The 15,279-nt window shown below is 39.5% G+C and overlaps 1 protein-coding gene across 2 annotated transcripts in view; it reads right to left on the bottom strand.

Annotated features, from left to right (window-relative positions):
- Window positions 1–15,279, bottom strand: part of LOC123514971 (vacuolar protein sorting-associated protein 54-like) — a 250,921-nt gene that overhangs the window by 93,832 nt on the left and 141,810 nt on the right. The window lies entirely within an intron of this gene.

Raw genomic sequence — 15,279 nt, 5'->3', positions numbered from 1 at the left:
CCGCAAAAGGTGAAAAAACGCGAAGTAGGATTTGCCCCCAACCCCCACGGAATTTTGGTGTATGTGTATGTGGGTACCAGAATGTTTAAAATATGTTAACAGTACTTATACTTATACTTATATACAGTATTTTACTTAAATCTATTTAATTATAAAACCATATACAGTAAGTATACATTTACTCTCTCTCTCTCTCTCTCTCTCTCTCACATGATACATAACACTCACCCTCTTCTGGCCTCTTTGATTATATGCAAAAATTTCACTTTTTCACTGATGGTCATCATCTTCCTCTTCCTCTTGGGTTCACTAGACTTTAGAGGAAGCTTTCGCAGGGGCACAGGGCTTAGGCGGAATTGTAAGGGCTTAACGAATCACTACTTAAACAAAACAAAAAAGTTGTCGCGAACACAACACTAAGATACAGTATGTGAGACAGTCAACAGCGTGGACAACCAAGATACAACCAAGGCCCATGGAATAGAAGATTGACCTACAAGATATTCAAAATGGGTTTAATATGCACATCCGTGGCGTCAGCGGGTTCACAAGTAGTCAGAGCGGGGATGTTGGTTCAGTTAGCAAGCTGCCTGGTAGGTGTTCACGTGCTTTTCTTTCTCCCATTCTCTCTCTGTTCCGCACCAACATCAGTCACAATGCCGAATTGTGCAGTGCGTGACTGATTTAATTATCAGTAGTATATAATATGTAGTATATAGTATGTGATAAATGAAAACCATTATTTTTTTTTTCTGGTAATTTTGCACCTTAAGACATTACTAAATTTCTGATGTTTAGTTATTGAGAAGTAAGTTTCTGATGTCTAGTTATTGAGAAGTCCCCATTCAGTTACTTGTGTAGATATAAATTGCCTCAGTTATATATGTAACGTAAAATTAAATAATAATAATAATAATAATAATAATAATAATAATAATAATAATAATAATAATAATAATAATAATAATAATAATAAAAATAAAAATAATAATGATAATAACGAAGACAGCAACACTATATTAATATTAACAATAATAAGAGCAAAAGTTTAATAATAGTAATAATAATAATAATAATAATAATAATAATAATAATAATAATAATAATAACAATAATTAATAACAGCAAGAGTATTGAGATCATCAAATATGATAATGATACAACGGTCAAAAGAGAGAGAGAGAGAGAGAGAGAGAGAGAGAGAGAGAGAGAGAGAGAGAGAGAGAGAGAGAGAGAGAGAGAGAGAGAGAGAGAGAGAGAGAGAGAGAGAGAGAGAGAGAGAGAGAGAGAGAGAGAGAGAGAGAGAGAGAGAGAGAGAGAGAGAGAGAGAGAGAGAGAGAGAGAGAGAGAGAGAGAGAGAGAGGCAAGCAGAGGGTTGCTGAGAGAGCAGAGGGTGGGGCGGTAATAGGAGGCAGAGAAGCCTTCACAAAACTTGTCTCCTGTGCCAGGTAAGTATGATTTGTTCAGCAGGCAGAGGGAGAGCGTGAGGTTTCCGTGCAAGAAAGACACATCCTGGGAGGAAGTTCCCCTGTTGGTGAACCTGCTGACGTCACTAAGACGTCAGCAGGTTCACCCTCTTAGAGCTGCACATAAGGTCGACCTTCTATTCTATGGGCCTTCGATACAACAAGGGAAGATGTTGGGTGAGGCTACATATGTATACGAACAATACATGTACACTTGTACAGTGCTTTACGTACATTCTCGTTGTTATTACACACCAACTTACCGAATTACTGTACGTACAGCATTAATGGGTGAAGTCACAGACCCCAAGATATAGCGAAAACACCACAGAACGTATCTATGAGTATGTATAAAAACCGCGAAACAGTGAAGCCACGAAAGTCAAACCATGAAATAGCGAGGGAACACTGTGTGTGTGTGTGTGTGTGTGTGTGTATATATATATATATATATATATATATATATATATATATATATATATATATATATATATATATATATATATATATATATATATATATATATATATATATATATATATATATATATATATATATATATATATATATATATATATATATATATATATATATATATATATATATATATATATATATATATATATATATATATATATATATATATATATATATATATATATATACAGTATATACTTTTTTATTTTAATATATCCTATTACACTGAGTTGAATGCATCTGTATTTTTATACTTATGTTATCATTCTGCTTTTTACAGGTTGGTACAGAGGGGAAAACAGAGCTATGAGATTTGCAATCCGCCAAATCTGGAGGGAACCAACTGATCACTCAAGCAATGGCTTTTTCTGTATGGTAGACCCTTCCAAACATCGAGCAGGCAAAAATGCGCCTGCTATCATATATCCTGACCTTCTGTCATCCATTGCGCCAGTGCCACACAGCTCTGAGCTCCCCGTACCCACTCTTTCTAAGAGAGAGCAGCAGTGTTTACAAAAGGAAAGTAGTTCAGAAGAACACGAAGACACTGATCCAGAGTTCAGAGACGCAACTGATGAGAGAAATCCATACTACCTCAGCCAAGAAGACATCAATGACCTGATCAGAGATCTTGGCCTCACAAAGTCAAATGGCGAGCTTTTAACGTCAAGACTCAAGCAGTGGAATTTGCTAAATGAGAGTGTGCACATATCAGGTCAGGGAAAGCGTCACCAGCATTTTTCAAGCTTTTTCACTCGTCAAGATGAGCTTTGCTTTTGCCACAATGTGACCAGTCTGTTTGAGGCAATTGGAATTACCCTTAACTCCAAAGAGTGGTGGCTCTTTATCGACAGCTCGTGCAGAAGCCTCAAAGCAGTACTGCTTCATAACAGGAATATGTACTCATCTCTCCCTCTCGGCCACTCTGTCCAGCTCAAAGAGGAATACAAAAGTGTAAAGATGTTGTTAGATGCCTTGAAATATGAAGAGTACCATTGGGAGGTTACAGGAGACTTCAAAATGGTGGCTTTCCTGATGTGTCTCCAAAACGGCTTTACCAAGTATCGTTGTTATCTTTGCCTTTGGGATAGCAGAGATACCATGGCACACTACCTCAAGCGGGACAGGCCACAGCCAACCGAGTTTAGTGTGAGGAAGAACAATGTCAAATGGGAGCCATTGTTGGATCCCAGAAAAGTATTGTTTCCTCCCCTCCACTTAAAACTGGGCCTTATGAAACAATTCATCAGAGCTCTAGATAAAGAGTCCCCAGCTTTCAAGTACCTCCAAGATTTCTTTCCCAAGTTGTCTGCAGCGTAAGTTGAAACCGGTGTCTTTATTGGTCCACAAATAAAAAAGGTCATGGAGTGCAAGGAGTTTCCCAAAAAACTCTCAAGGACAGAGAGAGCAGCGTGGGACAGCTTTGTCGCAGTAGTTCTTGGCTTCTTGGGGAATCATAAGGCCAAAAACTGTGGAGCTTGTTGAGAACTTGGTGACAAACTACGGCAAGATGGGTTTCAGGATGTCCCTTAAAGTCCATATCCTTGACGCTCATCTTCATAAATTTAAGGAAAACATCGGAGCGTACTCCGAGGAGCAGGGCGAGCGCTTCCACCAGAATATATTGGACTTTGAACGCTGCTACCAAGGGTCTTATAATGAAAACATGGTGGGAGACTACATTTGGGGGCTGATTCGTGAAAGTAATCTACAGTATAAGCATAAATCTAGAAGAACTACTCATTTCTAATGTGTCTATTGTCTCACTGGTGTAATTCTAGAATAAATAAATGCTATTATTGCATTATATGTCATTTTGTATCTACTTTGTTCAAGTCAAACTTCAAATTTTGCCACTTTGTCCCTATGAGAATGGGTAAATTTTAAAAATGTCATTATTCTGGACACAAAAGCAAAATTAGAAATGAATATAAGTATTTTTTCATGTTTTCTAGACATAAGCAGATAAGAAATAACAGTTTCAACTCAAGGACAAAAGCTTTGTTACACGGTGAATCAGTCTATCCTTTACTCATAATCTAACCTAGGACTTTCACATTTCATCTCTTGCTAAAACACCTTCTATGAAGTTATGCATTCTGTGGCATCTCTGCCAGTTTTTCTCATCCCCAACAGCTAACTCTTATTTGCCCACATATGGAGTACTTTTCGCATGTATAGGGGGCTTCCACTTACACAGTTTTAATATATAGGTTGGAATCAAAAGCTTTTCATTTCATCAACTCCCCTCCTTTGACTGACTGTCTTCAGCCTCTTTCTCATCACCAGAATGTTATATCTCTTGCTATATTCTACACATATTTTCATGCTAACTGCTTTTCTGATCTTGCTAACTGCATGCCTTCTCTTCTCCTATGGCCTCACTGCACATAGTTTTCTTCTTCCTCTTACCCATATTCTATTCAACTCTCTAATGCAAGAGTTTTCCTTCAGCAAACCACCTAACTGCTAGAGGGAGCACCACATGAGATACGCCACGTTGCCACGCACCAGCAGGCAAAATGTTTTGGTCCCACGGTTGAGTGTGCTGAGGAGCTTGAGGAGCCTATTGCTGCCATGGTGAACCACCTGTTTGCTCACGGCATGACGGAAGAAGACTATAAAGACGTTTTAGATGCTGACGTTACTAAGCGGCCTAGCAATTGCCCGTGGCTGATTCCCGTGGAGTGCAACACACAGGTGTTGGATGCTCTGTCCACGGAGGCAAAGAAGTCTGATTTCAGACTCAAAGAGGTAGGTAAGGATATTATCAAAGCTGCCACTATCCTCGTTAAGTCTCTATCTGTGCTGGATAAGTTGGCCTTGGAGGACGGGAACCCTGTTATTGGTCGGGAGGTAGCTATGCTCAATGGCGCTTTGGCATTACTGGGGAATGCCAACCTCCACACTAACCTAACCAGGCGGCACATCATCAAGCGTGAGATTAATCAAAAGTACTCACACTTTTGTTATGATAAGGTACCCATGACGGGTTTATTATTTGGGGACGATCTTTCGCAGGCTGCCCTCGCAGAGTATAGAAGATAGTGAGACATTGCTCTTCTTTGGTAAGTAAGACCAAAGCGAAAATCAGAGAGGTAGCACGTGTGATTGGGCTACTGGTGGCTGCTATCCCAGCAGTGGAATTGGGCAAACTTCATTATAGGACATTAGAAAGGGAAAAATGGATGGTGATTTCAGATGGAATGAAACATGAGCTGAACTGGTGGTTTGCTGAGATAGGTACTCAGGACAGAAAAATTTTCCGGGAAGCTGCAAATGTTGAAATCTTTACGGATGCTTCTGATTTAGGCTGGAGTGGTTGCTTTCTAGAACACTCTACCAATGGAAAATGGACGCCTGAGAAACAACGATTACACATTAATGCCCAAGAACTTAAGGCCATCCTGTTCACCCTACAATCCTTTGCACACTTTCTAAAAGGCTGTCATGTCAAAGTGTTGTGCGATAACACCACTGCAACTAGTGGGTGGAACTAAGTCTATTATGTGTAATGTGATTTGCACTGATATTTGGAACTGGTGTATTGCAAATGGGATCTGGCTTACTTGTGCTCACATTCCAGGTAGGAATAATGTATTAGCAGATGCAGCGTCACGGAACTTTAATGATTGGCATGAATGGCAGCTTAATTCTAAGATTTTTAGCAAGTTGTGCTTAATCTTTGGGACTCCTTCCATTGACTTATTTGCATCTAGAATTAATAAGCAGTTGGACTATTTCTGTTCCTGGCATCCAGACCTAGAGGCTGCACACATTGATGCTTTTACCCTAAATTGGGCTAAATTTTCCCCCTTTTCTCTCATCACTAGATGTCTTCAGAATATGAAGGTAGAGAAAGCAAAGGGGTGGCTCATTGTTCCTCTCTGGGCATCTCAACCATGGATGAGTCTCCTTATGCGGATGCTGGTCAACGAACCACGGATAATAAATCAGAAAGTGAATGTCTTGCAGCATCCGTCGTCAAGAGAGGTACACCCAATCTTGCGACACACCAAACAGATGGCTTGTCTCTTGTCAGGCATCAGCTCAGAGAGCGAGGCGTATCTAGAGAGGGTACGGACATTGTCATGGCCTCATGGAGATCAGGTACTGCACACCAATACAGAACACATATTAACAGATGGTCGCTATTTTGTAATAGATGGCACATCAATCCCACTACTCTCTCTGTAGCTGATGTTTTGAATTTTTTGTCAGAAATTTTTCACAGAGGGTTGGGATATGACTCTGTTAACACGGCCAGGGGAGCTCTGTCTGCACTAGGCATTATGTTAGAGGGATGCAGAGCTGGGACTAATCCACTTATAAACAGGTTCTTGCGTGGTGTATTTAACTTAAGACCATCTTGCCCCAGATATGCAGAAACCTGGGATGTACAGCCTGTGTTGATGAAGCTCCGGACCATGGACCCGTTAAGTGAACTTTCTCTGAAGGAATTGACTCTCAAGATGGTGATGCTGATGGCTTTGACACAAGCTGCACGGGTTCAAACTTTACATTTATTGTTATGTAAGGAGGCTTGCATAGATGACTCTTGTATCACACTTTGGTTAGGAGGAAACTTAAAACAGTGCCGTCCAAAATTTAATGTTCAAATGGTAAAATTTTTTGCTTATGATCGGGATTCTCGACTTTGTGTTGTACAAACTTTGAAGAAATATCTTGTGAGAACTGAAAATTTGAGAAAGAACTCTGGTCATGATCATGGGAAACTCCTTATCAGTTTCATTAAACCACATGGTGGCGTTTCCAAGGACACTGTGGCAAGGTGGATAAAGACTATGCTGACGGATTGTGGTATCAATACCAAAAAACACACGGCTGGCAGTGTTCACTCTGCCTCGGTGTCTAAGGCAAAGGCCCTAAATGTACCTATTCACACTATCCTGCCAAAGGCAGGTTGGATGCAGGAGACCACCTTTGCTAGACATTATAATAAGGAGATTTCCCAGGTCACAGATCCTTTTCAAAGGGCAGTACTTGAACTTGCATAATTAAGTTTTGCTGTTATCTCCATAATTCATAATTTGTAACCAGGTTGGTTATGTTGTGATTCATTTATATATTATTTGGTATTATTTGTAATAAGGATGATTTTTCACTTTAGAATGAAATTGGGGTTTATATTTCTCAGTTCTTTTCTTTACCGATTATCTATTTGGAGATGGATGTGTTTATTTGGTTAAGGAGAACCCCCACATGGCTTTAAAATCTCATGTGGTGCTCCCTCTAGCAGTTACATGGTTTGCTGAAGGAAAATTAATGAAGTACATGAGACTTACCGTAGGTCAGTTGAAATGTGCTTCGGATTTTACGATGCAAACCACCACTGCTAGAAGGGAGCATTCACATGCCCTCCGCTCCCGCCCTTCGTACGGTCAAGAGGTTGGCTGACCTTTACGACAGGTGTTACTCTGTATTTCTTGTGCATGTGGGTGCTTCTCCTTTCTTTGAAGTCTGCTGGTGCATGACAATGTGTCGTATCTCATGTGAATGCTCCCTTCTAGCAGTGGTGGTTTGCATCGTAAAATCCGAAGCACATTTCAACTGACCTACGGTAAGTTTCATGTACTTCATTAATTAACAAGTACTCTCAATCATTCATACCTTTCACGGGTAAACCTAAAACTCCCTGCCTCCTTCTGTAGTTCCAACTTCCAATGATATGACTTCATTTGAGAGGGAGGTTTCAAGATATTTATCCCTTTTTTTTTTTTTGGCTAACTCTTTCAGGCTTGCTAGGGAACTGGCAACTAAGTGGGCCTTTTTTTTTCCTCTTGGCCAACTTTCTCCTCTTACTTAAAGAATAAAGATGTGAAGGAAATAAACACACAAACAACAGTTGTAGATCATGCAGTGGTACTGCACTGTTGCACAAATGCATCATAGCTAATGTGGACAAAATACATAGCCTACTCACATACAAACTCTTCTAGGCTATTTGATGGTTCCACATGACCACATAGTGTGACACCAGCCCAAGAGAAGTACAGGTATTCTTGTATTCACCACTAAAAGATGTTTCACTTTTACGATATTCTGGTTCTATTACCCTAATTCCACTACGTACACAAAAGGTTGTTTTACTTTTACAATATCCTAAGTACACACACAGCAATGGGGCCAGATGGTATATCAGGCTGGGTGTTAAAAGAATGTAAAGAGCAATTACTGGAGCCAATTTGGGAAATAATTAAAAGTTCAATAAATGAAGGGAAAGTTCCACTAGAATGGAAGAGAGCCAACGTAATACCGATATTTAAAGGAGGAAAGGCAACTGAACCACTAAACTACAGACCAGTGTCACTTACAAGTGTTGTAGGGAAGTTATGTGAAATAATTATCATAGAAAAATGGGTTAAATTTCTAGAAGAGGAGCAAGTCATATCGAACAGACAATTTGGGTTCAGGACAGGGCGGTCATGTGTATCAAACTTATTAAGCTTCTACTCCAGGGTTATTGCAGGACTTGATAGCAGAGATGGATGGGTAGACACAGTATACCTGGACATTAAAAAGGCATTTGATAAAGTCCCTCACAGAAGACTTCTTTGGAAACTAAAGAACATAGGAGGACTGCGTGGAACCTTGCTTGAATGGACAAGAGATTATTTGAAGGATAGAGAAATAAAAACTGTGATCAGAGATACATACTCATCTTGGAGTAAAGTAACCAGCGGGGTGCCACAAGGGTCAGTGTTAGCCACCATTATGTTTCAAGTTTATGTAAACGATATTCACATTGGAGTAAACAGCTATATGAATTTATTCGCTGATGATGCAAAGCTGCTAAAAGTTATCAAAACCAGAGAGGACTGTATACTGCTACAGGAAGATTTAAATAAGATCTATGAATGGAGCAAGAAGTGGAAATTGGAGTTTAATGCCAAGAAATGTCACATAATGGAACTAGGAAAGAGTAAGAGAAGACCAGTATGGAACTATTTGATGGGAGAGGAGCAAATAACGAAGACTAAGGAGAAAAAAGATCTTGGAGTGATCATACAAGAAAATCTGAGCCCTGATAAACACATAAATAAGATATTTGGACTATCATATAGGATGTTGACTAATATATGAGTGGCATTTCATTACATGGATAAAGATATGATAAAAAAATCATCACAAGCATGATATGCCCAAGGCTGGAATATGCAGCAGTGGTATGGTCTCCGAGTTCTAAAATAGATATAAGAAAACTGGAAAGGATACAGAAGATTGCTACAAAGATGGTGCCAGAATTAAAGGACCTATTCACATATGAAGAAAGACTGAAGGAAATGGGATTGCCAACTTTACAAGATAGAAGAGAACGAGGGAACCTAGTAACAATGTATACAATAGTAAATATTGAAAAGATAAACAAAGAAGACCTGGTGCTGTTGGCAGAAGAGGATGGAAGGACAAGAGGACATGAAAAGATCAGGATGAGGCATTGTGTGAAGGATGTTGGAAAATACACTTTTCCACACAGAACGGTTGAAAAATGGAATGCATTGGATAATGGAATTGTTGCAGCACATAGTGTGCATAGCTTTAAAGAAAAATTAGATAAATGGAGATATGGAGGCAATGGGACCGGATGAAGTCTCAGGCAGAATACTGAAAGAATGTAGGGAAGAACTAGCAAGTCCAATATACAACATCATAAAATGCTCAATAGAAAATGGAACAGTGCCAGTGGAGTGGAAAAGAGCTGAGGTGGTTCCCATATATAAGAGCGGAAGGAAGGAAGAACCTTTAAATTACAGGCCGGTATCACTAACTAGTGTAATATGCAAGATGTGTGAAAAAGTAATAAAGAAGCAATGGATCGAGTTTCTTGAAGACAACAAAATATTATCAAATAGCCAATTTGGTTTTAGAAAAGGTCGGTCATGTGTGACAAATTTATTGAGTTTCTACTCTAGAATAGTTGATAAAGTACAAGAGAGAGAGGATGGATTGACTGTATTTATTTAGATCTAAAAAAGGCTTTTGATAAAGTGCCACATGAAAGATTACTATGGAAGTTAGAGGAGAAGGGTGGCTTAAAAGGAAGCACATTGAGATGGATGAAGAATTACTTAAGGGGGAGAGAAATAAGGACGATAGTTAAAGATATGAAGTCCAAGTGGAGAACAGTAGACAGCGGAGTGCCACAGGGGTCAGTATTGGCACCAATACTTTTTCTCGTATATATAAATGACATGCCAGAGGAGTGAACAGCTACATAAATCTGTTTGCGGACGATGCGAAACTGTGCAGAGTCATTAAACAAAAAGAGGATTGTGAAATACTACAGGAAGACTTAAACAAGATCTGGAAATGGAGCAAAAAATGGGAGATGGAATTCAATGTGGACAAAAGCCATGTCATGGAAATGGGAAAAGTGAAAGATGACCAGTGGGAATCTATAAGATGGGAGATGGAGTAGAACTAGAAAAAGTAAAAAAGGAAAAGGACTTGGGAGTGACAATGGAAGAAAATAATCAACCGGTTAGCCATATTGATAGAATTTTCAGAGAGACGTATAATTTGCTAAGGAATATTGGAGTAGCATTTCACTATATGGACAAGGAAATGATGAAGAAATTGATAAGTACTAAAATAAGACCTAGATTGGAATATGCAGGAGTTGTGTGGACTCCCATAAAAGAAACACATAAGAAAATTAGAGAGACTACAAAAATGGCTACAAGAATGGTTCCAGAATTTAAAGGGATGGCATATGAGGAGAGACTAAAGGCAATGGATCTACCAACCTTGGAGCAGAGAAGAGAGAGAGGGGATCTGATACAAGTTTATAAATTGATTAACGGAATGGATGAAGTGGATAATGAGAAACTGATCCTGAGAGAAGAATATGACTTTAGAAGCACAAGATCGCATAGTAAGAAACTAAAGAAGGGACGATGTCTGAGAGATGTTAAAAAATTTAGTTTCCCACAAAGATGTGTTGAGACTTAGAGCAGTTTGAGTGAGGAAGTGGTATCAACAAAGAGTGTACATAGTTTTAAAGAAAAATTGGATAAGTGTAGATATGGAGACGGGACCACACGAGCATAAAGCCCAGGCCCTGTAAAACTACAACTAGGTAAATACAACTAGGTAAATACACACACACACACAAATACAAAAACAACAAATTTTCTAATCTCTCTCTCTCTCTCTCTCTCTCTCTCTCTCTCTCTCTCTCTCTCTCTCTCTCTCTCCTCCCTTCGTTTCCCTCTCCCTTCCCTCTCTCCCCCTCTTCCTCTCGAAAGATAAGCTACATGCATCCCGCTTGTGTCTAAAATATTAGCAAATGTCACACACACTCTCTCTCTCTCTCTCTCTCTCTCTCTCTTTTTCTCCTAAGAGAGAAGCGTCCACTTTCCTCTTCGAAGGCGATATAGTAACTAAAAAATAGCAGCATAATACACAAAGACGACAAGTATGACAAGCTTGCAAGAGTTTCCCGCGTCAAGACGGCACTACCACCCGTATATCATACAGGCGGGCTTTTTTAACATCCGGCGCGAAGGGGTTAATAGACTTGGTAAGCCAGGAAAAAGTGCTTCTAAATAAAAGCACAAATGGCTGCACAGTGGCCTTAACACCTTCTTCACCTGTGCTGGGTATGGGTATGGATACTTATCAAGCAATAAAGTGTCACCGTCCTTATGGGGTACTTACAGTATTCTGCTGTCTACCTTGGTAAGTTGGGGGTCGTAACATGGATTTATTTTATCCCGGACAGGCCCCCATAAATCCATGTTACGACCCCCAATTTACCAAGGTAGACAGCAGAATACTGTAAATACCCTGTAAGGATGGTGACACTCTTGCTAGACAGCCCCTAGGCATGTCATCACAGGCCGAACAGGTTATCACCACCCCAAAGCCATCACCTTCCCTCCTGATCCCACAGGTATCCACACAAAAACAGTAAGCCTTGCCTTAGCTTATATTAATAAAGTACAAAAATAGTAAATCACAGTCCCACCATCATCATACAATACCTCCAAAACACAGGATCACATCTCCCTCACCTACTAGCCCACCAAGCGACACTCCCTCACTCATATATCACCAAATGACACAATGCCACTAGCTCACAGAGCCACACAGTATATTACAACATCATAGTACATTACCTCCAGTTCATCCAGACAATTAGAAACCTTAATTACACCTAATTAACCTCAAAAATATATCTCACCAAAGTAACACCTGATCGCTTGGCTTCCTACCTCGCTAGTCTGCTTTTTCTAGAAGCAAGTTCTCCGACATATAATCAAAGCAATAATAACAAATAATAGAGCCTCGGCCATTAGTACTTAATATGTACAGGCAACCCCCGTTTAACGAAGGGGTTACATTCCTAAAAAACCCTTCGTTAAGCGAAACTTTGTTAAGCTAACTGATTACAACAAGTAATGATGGAGTAAACAAAGCGATAGTGCATCATAGTACAGTGAAAAGTTTAATGAAAGTGAAAATTATGAAGTTAAACATTTAGGCAGTTTAATTAAGTCATTATAATGTACACTACTGTATGTATGTACATAACTTTATATTGTTGATGATCTTAAATTTATGAAGGGAGGGAGAGTGAAACAGGAAAGACACTAACCAGCAACCTGTGGAATGTAAACAAAGGGCGCATCATTGTATCACATACAAATGTACCACATTTCCACAAGGCTTTCCATTTTATCCATTGTAGTCACGAGTTCAGGTGGTTCTTTTAGCTTGCAAGGAAGATACAGTCTCACCAGCTTTCTTAATAGAGTCTGCTGACTTGAAAATAATAGAGACAGTAGATGGAGTCAAGATGGTAGTGAGCAATGCTATTAGTTTTCTCGCCTCTCTCGTGTCTGTGAATAATATCCAGCTTCACTTCAAGAGTAAGAAACTTCCTGGTCTTCCTAGCAACGCTAGGCGACATTGCAGGGCATTTTGGTGGTAAATTGAGTGAGGGAAAACAGGCTGCTGCTGATGCTGTTATTGTATTGAATAGGGCAGTGAGTGGTACGTGTGTTGTCCATGAGAGGCGCTGGTGTATTCAAAAGCCTATCGGCTTGCGTGATATGCCAGGCTTTTCAAACTTGGAAAAAATTACCTGGATAAAACTTTGTTAAAGCGAGTTTGGTGTTCGTTAAACAAGCAGATGGTACTAAAATGAAACCGTTGTAGCGAAATTTTGTTGTGTGGACCTTCATTAAGCGAGGGTTGCTTGTATATAAATAGTTATCAGAGAACAAAAAGCTACTTGCATTAAAAGAAAATGGGATCTCCTCAAAGGTACACTGACCTATTTGTGGTCATCCTGACAAAAGTGAGAGTAAGTATAAATTTTTTATATTTTTCTTAACTTTATTCTTTTATTCCTATGTTTATTTTATTCATGTAGCATGTGCTTCATTGATTTAACCATTAATGTATTTGTGTATGAAATTTTATGATTTTTATGGGGTTTAGGAAGGCAGTGGCATTGTGGATAAGGTGGTGAGCGTGGGATCGGGCAGACGTCCACGCGTAGGTTCGAATCCCACCACGTACATCCTTAAAACTCTTTGCCATTTGTCGAGTGGTTTAAAGTTACCTATATGTCACCATGATACCCAGGTTCTAGGTGGTTACACTCAAGATGAGCTTGGGCAGTGATATGGGCCCTAATATGGGTACTACTATAAATAAAATTGCCTTCCCCACTAATGGGCGGAAGCTGAACAGTGCTTCCCATACACTCTTCAAGTGTGCCTACAGGCGCTATAGGCCTTACCGTAAAAAAAAAAAAAAAAAAAAAAAAAAACAAGAATACACAACACTGCAATGGGGGTTAAGCACAGTGGAGACTCAATACTTGAACTTAATATGATCCAAATGGCTTTTCAAGTGTCAAAAAGTTCAACTATTAATACCTATAAATCAGATAATTAATTCTAACCTTAGCAAAATTTTAAGTTTACAAAATATTCTATGTATTTTTTTTTTTTTTTTTTTTTTTGTACTTGCCGTACCTGAAGGCTAGTGATGGATGACGTAGATGAGGAGGGGAGAAAGGTGGGGATGAGGAGGAAGGTTATTCATTGGAGGACAAGTCACCATCCATGAAAACTTGTAGTAACTCGTCTCCTGGTATGATTCCAGTGAACCCACTAGTGGAGGGCTTTGGATAACTAACACTTGAACTCTCACTAGATACCTTATTTTCACCATTAATAAGCCCTTTTGGTGCCATTATAAGTTTCTAAATGAAAACTATAGACAGAATGCAAGAGAATGTTGATGTTCTTTCGACTGTGGTGCAGCGGCAGAAGTAGGGATGTGCACCAGGATCAGTACAGGTTTCCCTTGTTTTAATTGGGTTACGTTCCTAAAACTCAGATCGCATAACAAACAATTAAATAGTAAACTTAAGATTCAATAGGCTTTAATATAATGGGGAGAGTAACCTAAGCCTAACTTGTATTAGGAGATAAAAGAAAACTAATCTGACCCACCTAAAGATGTAGCGTTTGTCAAGACCCTTCCAGAGGTCAGGGAGTTTAACTCACTAGCCCAGCAGCTTATCAACCCCTGGTGGGCTTGCAAAACTATTTCCTTAGGTTGTTGACCCTCAGATGGTGCCTTCCACCAAACTGGGTAGAGATCCACCAAACCGGGTAGAGATGGAAATTAAAGTCACTGGTTACGTTCAAGTACTAACGTAACTTTAATATACATAGTTGTAATTCCATCTACACGCACACACATACACACGCACAAGATGTTGTGACAAACATCTGTGTAGTCAACAATCACTGGATGGAGCAGCACACATGAAGTCTGGGTTCCAGCTCCTCCCTCAACACTGAGATGGGTGTAGAATGCAGGGTGGCAGTTTTATCGGTGTCACTCTACAGAATGCAAGTGCGGAGTTTTCAGGATCACTGTCACTTCTGTGTACACTCCATGTGATTAACAGAGTCTTGGCCACAGACTCTGAAGTGGTTCGTTGTCTCACCAGGGTTAACTAGTACTCTCACCAAGGATTAACTAGTACTCTCAATCAATCACACCTTTCTCTGGTAAACTCTGGAACTCCCTACCTGCATCAGTATTTTCATCTTCCTATGACTTAACTCATTTAAGAGAGAGGTTTCAAGACATTTATTTATCTCTTTCCTTTGACTAACTCTCTCTGATTTGCTTTGGGACTGGCATTCTAAATTGATCTTTCTTTTACTCCTCCTTTTGCCCTTGGCCAGCTTTCTCGTCTTACATAAAAAAAAGTCTGCACAAGAAATTAGAATGGAAGAAAACACAGGAACATGGAAAAAAATCATCAAAGAACGTATAAAAC

This window comes from Portunus trituberculatus, chromosome 38 (assembly GCF_017591435.1).
Source record: "Portunus trituberculatus isolate SZX2019 chromosome 38, ASM1759143v1, whole genome shotgun sequence".
Classification (NCBI taxonomy): Eukaryota; Metazoa; Arthropoda; class Malacostraca; order Decapoda; family Portunidae; genus Portunus; species Portunus trituberculatus.
This window is presented reverse-complemented; position numbering and strand designations above follow the sequence as displayed.